Source organism: the organism of the source record quoted next, unplaced genomic scaffold (assembly GCF_019419815.1).
Source record: "Pyrus x bretschneideri cultivar Hongxiangsu unplaced genomic scaffold, Pyrus_bretschneideri_v1 Contig55, whole genome shotgun sequence".
NCBI classification, from domain to species: domain Eukaryota; kingdom Viridiplantae; phylum Streptophyta; class Magnoliopsida; order Rosales; family Rosaceae; genus Pyrus; species Pyrus x bretschneideri.
This window is the reverse complement of record NW_025999793.1, coordinates 1,834,572-1,842,331: the sequence shown is the minus strand read 5'-3', so window position 1 is coordinate 1,842,331 and position 7,760 is coordinate 1,834,572.

Below are 7,760 nucleotides of genomic sequence, written 5' to 3'. Positions count from 1 at the left end.
AGTCGAACTCAAGATCAAGCCTCAATGGCCCTTGAAGAAATTTCCTGCTGCCCAGTTCAAGAGTAGCACAAAGGAAAATCAACGATTGGAGGAAACCAAAAAATCTTCCAGTCGAACTCAAGATCAAGCCTCAATGGCCCTTGAAGAAATCCTCCAACCCAATTCAAGATCAAGCCTCGATGACCCTTAAAGAAATCACAAGTCCAATTCAAAATCAAGTGTTCACCACCCTTGAATCAAATTCAACTCCAGATAAAAGGAGTAAGTTCAGGCCTTCGGAGGAGACCAAAAGAATCCTCCAGCCCAATTCAAGACTAAGCCTGTGGAAAATCAACGATTGGAGGAAACCAGAAAATCTTCCAGTCGAACTCAAGATCAAGCCTTAATGGCCCTTGAAGAAATTTCCAGCCCAATTCAAGATCAAGCCTCGACGGCCCTTGGGTTGACATCTACATTAAGGGACTTCAAAACGCATCTTTTACACGTGTCAAGCACATGTCTACGACGCGCCTTGAAGTGGGGGCATTTGTAGACATCGAAATTTCAGTAAAACAAATGTTCACCAATGCATTAAAGTTTTGACGTGTCAAGGCATACATGGCATACGCCACGTGTTGTACAAATTGTACACATGGTGTGTGACTCAACAAAATAGGAAGAAATACCCTTGAAGGATTAAACAAGTTTTTCTTCTTATTTTGGGCAATGACAAGGCAAGTACACTTCAAGTTTAAAATGGTGTTAAGTGGGAAATTAGACCATAAGTTACACCACTTCAAGTTTAAAATGGTATTAAGTGGGAAATTAGGCCATAAGTTACACCACTTCAAGTTTAAAATGGTGTTAAGTGGGAAATTAGGCCATAAGTTACACCACTTCAAGTTTAAAATGGTGTTAAGTGGGAAATTAGACCATAAGTTACACCACTTCAAGTTTAAAATGGTATTAAGTGGGAAATTAGGCCATAAGTTACACCACTTCAATTTCAATATTGCATTAAGTGGGAAAATTAGGCAATGGTGCTTGGAAAGGAAAAAAATATTTTGTGGTGGTGATTCATTCTCAAAGCCTATAAATAGGCTTCTCCATCAAGGTATCAAGCATCAAGGAATTCACAAATACATTTCTCTACTCCAAAATTGGGAGAGAATTCCCCAAATCCTTGAAGCTTTGAATTCCAAAGCTCTCAAGCATCCAAATTCCCAAGAATTCCGAAGGATCAAGAAAGCACTCTTCGTTCTTCGTCAAATCATTCTTCAAGATCAAGCCCCAACGGCCCTTGAAGAAATCCACACAAACATTATTCAAGATCAAGCCCCGACGGCCCTTGAAGAAAGTGTTCATCCGTTCATCCTAAGATCAAGCCCCAACGGCCCTTTGGATCAACAACCTTAATAAATCCACACATACAACCGTTCATCCAAGATCAAGCCCCGACGGCCCCTTGGATCAACAAACAAATCCACACATCCAATCGTTCTTCAAGATTAAGCCCCAACGGCCCTTGAAGATTCGCTCATCCATCAACCTTCAAGATCAAGCCCAAAAGCCCTTGAAGAAATCCACACAACCATTATTCAAGATCAAGCCCCAACGGCCCTTGAAGAAAGCGTTCATCATTCATCATCCGTTCATCCTAAGATCAAGCCCCAACGGCCCTTTGGATCAACAACCTCAACAAACCCATACACCCATTCTTCAAGATCAAGCCCAAAAGCCCTTGAAGAAAACCAACTGTTCATTCAAGATCAAGCGTCGACGGCCTTTGAAGAAAACCAACCGTTCTTCAAGATCAAGCCCAAAAGCCCTTGAAGATCCGCTCATCCATCAACATTCAAGATCAAGCCCCGAAGGCCCTTGAAGAAACTTCCATCAACCTTCAAGATCAAAGCCACGAAGGCCCTTGAAGAAACTTACAACTGTTCATCCTTAGATCAAGCCCCGACGGCCCCTTGGATCAATAAACAAATCCACACATCTATTCTTCAAGATCAAGCCTAAAAGCCCTTGAAGAAAACCAACTGTTCATTCAAGATCAAGCCTCGACGGCCCTTGAAGAAAACCAACTGTTCTTCAAGATCAAGCCCAAAAGCCCTTGAAGATCCGCTCATCCATCAACCTTCAAGATCAAGCCCCGAAGGCCCTTGAAGAAACTTCCATCAACCTTCAAGATCAAAGCCACGAAGGCCCTTGAAGAAACTTACAACTGTTCATCCAAGATCAAGCCTCGACGGCCCTTGGATCAACAAATCTACATCTTACGGAGATAGAATCAGAGGATCAAATTACAAAGAGATCGTAACCCCAAAATCATCAAACCAAAAAATATTATTTTGTACACGTTATTCTCGTATTCTTGTTTCTTGTTTCAAGGAACTTTCGTGTTCACAATGATGTCATAAATCTCACACATAAAGGACCAAACTGATAAATTTGAAACCTAAATCTTATAAGAAGATAGATTGACCATTTTCAATTGAATTAGCAAGTTGTTTCACTTCTACTTCATTTTTTTTGACAAGCAACACTATTTGGTATTTCATTAATTAACCGAGAGCAATACATAGGTGCCAATTGGGTACAATCCTCTAGTGACCAAGAAAATGATATAGAAGTGAATTTGCGCAAATGAGACAATAACAGTAAAACCCCTAAGTAGCTACCAAATGTACGAGAACTTTCCATAACACCCATACAAAGTTGTCACAGAAACGATATATAATATATTCGTATAGGTGATTGCAAACAGTCGCCGCCAAATAGCGTTGCCACATAAAGTCATCGCGGAAGCGAGACCACGTAAAGTCATCGCTAGTAGAGGAAACCACATACTACAATGCTCAAAGCGAAAACCAAATACAACCATTGTTGCGGTGAGGCCATAATAGTCACTAGGCGAGACAATAGAGCTACACTAAACTAGGCTAAAATAACATAATCTAACACATCCTGTGACATCCCACATCACCTAGGGAAGTGATCCTTATATGTATATTCCCATCTCTACCTAGCATGAGGCCTTTTGGGAGCTCACTGGCTTCGGGTTCCGTAGGAACTCCGAAGTTAAGCGAGAAGGAGGCTAGAGCAATCCCATGATGGGTGACTCACTGGGAAGTTGCTCGTGAGTTCCCAAAAACAAAATCGTGAGGGAATGGTAAGCCCAAAACGGACAATACTGTGCTACGGTGGTGGAGCGGGCCCTGGAAGTGGTCCCCCCCGGGCTGGGATATGACAATTGGTATCAGAGCCTAACCCTGGTCGCGTGTGTGCCGACGAGGACGTCAGGCCCCTAAGGGGGGTGGATTGTGACATCCCACATCGCCTAGAGGAGTGATCCTTATATGTATATTTCCATCTCTACCTAGCACGAGGCCTTTTGGGAGCCCACTGGCTTCGGGTTCCGTAGGAACTCCGAAGTTAAGTGAGAAGAAGGCTAGAGCAATCCCATGATAGGTGACCCACTGGGAAGTTGCTCGTGAGTTCCCAAAAACAAAACCATGAGGGAATGGTAAGTCCAAAGCGGACAATATCGTGCTACGGTGGTGGAGCGGGTCCGGAAAGTGGTCCCCCGGGCTAGGATGTGACACATCCAATGGAATGAGGACCCCCAGGTAAGGGACCAATGCCATGCCACGACAAGACGGGTCCGGTCGCCACACCTTAAATCCAGCTAAGCAGCAATCCATCGTAAGCGGCAGAAGTTCCAGATGCAACCACCAACAGGAAGCCCAGACATAGCCACTGCCAGATTTGTCCACCCAAACTAAAATAGCACCACCAAGGAGGTAGCACTTTAATCCGACTGTGGATTTCAACTAGTCCACAACGCCAAAGCAAAGTGATGAAGTATGGCTCCAACCCACTAGCAGCCCAATCCAAGCCCAAATCATGCGTCATACCTCGAAATAAGGAAGAGGCCTTAAGCAAGGCATAACCCAGATCCGGGAAGGAGGTGTGAAGCTAAGAGTCAAAATAGTGGGAGAGAAGACCCACTTGCATCCGCAAACCCAACCTTACACCAAGAGCACAAACGGCATAATAAGGTGAATCTTGAGATGGCAAGGTCCAGATCTGAATTTTGGGGGAGAGACAGGGGAGGAGAGAGGAGGGTGGAGGGCTGAGAAGGCTGGGATGGGGGAAAATGGCTTAAGAAATAGAGGGGGGAGGTGGATAGCGAGGCGAGAAAAAAATCTAGGATGAAAGGGGGGAAATAGAGAGGAAAGAGATGATTGGGAAAAAGGGAGGGAGGCTAGGAGGAGAAGGAGAAGCTGCCATCGGTCCCCAGCCTTAGCCAGAATCTGGCAGCCATGAAGGAAGCTAGGACTTGACGCGGGGCAAGAGGATTTCTAGAGAGATTTTCGTCGTATTATAAAACGGCTTCTATCGAGGATTGGGATTTAATTTTTGGTGAACGAGGAGACACAAAAAGGAGAATTAGGTTGCCAGATAATGAAAATAGATTTTTATGACAACATAGATTTTCCCTTGGCTTTACTCATTTTTGGAGAGATTTTTCTATGTATTAGGAACGTAAGAAGGTACATTACATGTTATAATATAAGTTGAGTGACATTGAGAATTATATCATAAAAAATAAAAAGACACAACAACAATGTCATTTCCTTATATTATAAATTGTTGAATATTTCAAGAATATTATTGAAATCTCCAACATAATACGTAGCGTATCACCTTCGTAAACTGAACACGTACAGAAATTTTCTCCATTTTTGGGGAAGGTTTCCTGTTAGCTGTTGTAATATCTTAACTTCCTAGAAATGTTGCACATTGGAATTTTCTTCATATCGTTGGTTTGGTACACTGGTAAAATATCACATCATTGATTCCACGCCACAAAACTAAAATATGCTTTAGTTAAGTATACTTTGAGCTAGTAGAACACTTCCAGTTTTCTTGAGGTTATAGGGGTGGGCATTTGAAACCGAAAACAGAAACCGAAACACAAATCAAATTGAACTGCACCGAACGGTTTGGTTTTGCAGTTTTGAAATTGAACTGCAAAGTAGGAAACGGTTTGGTTTCGGTTTTGGTTTTTGAAAACCGCATCAAAACCACAACCACACCTCAAATTAAATGTCATATTTTAATAGTTTGTTTGTTAGTGTCCATACTAAAATGTCATCCTCAAATTTATTATGGACTCAACCACACTAAAATGTCATCCTTTTCCACCCCTATTCTATTTCAACAATGATCACTTATCAATGCAGCCTTTTGAAGAGGAAGAGTTATCCTGCATTTCTTTAGGAAACTGATATAGTGTGGTTAGCAACAATGTTCCAAGGATGAGCTTCAACCTTTGGTCTGCTATCAAAGGTAAGATGTGAATTCTTGACGAAATCCTCCTTACTCTTCGTAGGCTATAGCAGATGGTATGTTTTGTGTCAAGCTCTTCCAGAATCTCATGATCATTTATTTTGTGATTGTTCCTGCTGTGATGAATTTGATGATACATAGTTTAGAGGGGATTTGAAGGTATATATAAAGATCATGGAAAAGGTAAACAATTGCATTCTACAGTCAAAACGCTTCGCCTGGCAAAGATTGTGAATGAGAACAGGCTTCCCATGGTTGTGTTGTGCACGTACTCGTCTAGCTTTCAACTTCTAAGTTTTTCGATTATTCAGGAATAAAGTCTTTATGTGGAATGGAGTCAAATTCTTGACCAATGGTGAAATTAACATGTAATTTTTTTGGTGCAAATTTACATACAATTTTTTTGGTGTAATACCATGTTAGTGATTACCATGTAAAAGTGTAAATTTTAAAATGTACATTTTTTATCAAAAACCAAACCAAAACCATTTGAAACCGCATCGAACTGAACCAAATGGTTTGGTTTCACTTTGGTTTTGGCTTCAAAATGTACCGAACCGCATGGTAAAAAGTTTCGATTTTGATTGTAGTTTCACTCAAAATTGCACCGAACCAAAACCGTGCCCACTCCTACGAGGTTACTGGGCCATAGTTATAAAACATAGTTATTCTTTTAAGGGCGGTTGTCCAGATGCCATGTACTTGGAGTTGCACACTAAAATAAAGGTTTCTTCCTCCAAAGCAGTGAACAACTGTGAAGTTGATTAGTAAGAGAACCTTAAAAAAGAATAAAAACGATCGAATAAACATTGCAGAAGTGTGTAAAGTCAAACTTAATTACTTAAAAAATGTAAAGACTAACGGAAGTCAACTATTGTTTATATGGAGAAAATAAACTTTAGCATCATATCAAGTAATTTAGTAATATTAAACCAGAAAATTTAATTTAATAACAGTTAGTCCCCATGATTTGAAAGAATCGTAAAAGGAGAAAAACCGTAAAGTCAACTAATTAAATATTTGATAACAGTATGTCCCATACAAAAATCATTAGAAAATAGAGTTGAGAAACAGCTATGTCAACTTAAAATTGTATTATACAAAGAAACTTAAAATTGTATATGGCAAGGTTAGAAAAAGAATTTTTTTTTATATGGCACCAAAAGAAACTTGGAACTTAAGAGGTCAACCAATGTAATAATAAATCCCATATACCAACAAAAACTATTAGAAATAAATCACTCGAGAACTTTAAAGTCCACTTCTTTATCTTCAAGTCAGCTCTGCCCCGAGGAGGGGAAACCAAACAGAGAAAATGAAATAGATCCGAGTCTTGACAAATAACAATTTGTAACTTAGTTAAATTAATAATATTATGTTCACATGAGGTTCCGAGTCTAATTCTCCTACTCCAAACTAAAAGAATGTTGTTCAATAAATTTAGCAGTGTTTGTATTAATGTATTTATAAGACTTTACAAAGAATGTTGCTCAACAAATTTAGCAGTGTTTGTATTAATGTATATATAAGACTTTACATATAGAGTTTGGATGAAGAATAAATTTTCAAAACAAACAGATAATACAAACAAATTATACAAAACGTAACAAACTATATATAATGTGAACAATATCAGATGCCTTGGCATTTATCGATTGATTGGGCAAATTATTGTACCATCCTCTCTTCCATGCATATTCAGTTTTCTGACATTTATCATGAAGGAAATTAGGTGGTGGATTGTTTAGCAAACTTTGGTGTTGATTATGTTGGGGTTCATTGATGGGAATCTTGTCCGCCATGTGCAAAGTCGGCTTTTGTTTATGATCTTTTAGGGCTTCCAAATTTTCGTTTCACTTAAGAGTTGTCTTAATTCATTTTTGTTTCTAATAGTTTCTACATTTTGTTAGGGTCAGGCTTCATGTATGTGGATGCAAATTTCCACCTTCTTCTCCTTTGACGAAAATGCACCTGTAAAATAATAACACCTAAGATTAGGGCCAAGAGCTTCACGCACCCACGATGAATAGGGGGCTTTAACCGAAGAATCTCCGATGCTAAAGTTAGAATTTTAGAGAGAAAGTGTTTAGGGATTTTTAGGGAGAGATTGGACTTAGCTTATTGGAGAAAAATGGAACTAAATATAAGGGGTGTGGCCAGCCCTATTTGGAGAAATAAGGACCAGATACTTATGGTGGTTTTTTTAATATAATTGCAAGATATTATGTCAAATAATATCTTGCAATTAATTTGGTAATTAATCCCAATTAGAATAAGGAAATTGGGAGTTACCTTTTGAGTGGGGATTTGATGAGGAGCGATGAGTGGGATTTGAATAAATATACTATTTTGATCACCTTTGACTCTTCCTTGATTGACTCTTTATTGTCCGTTGCATGCGCGTGGGAATCCTGGTGTGCCTT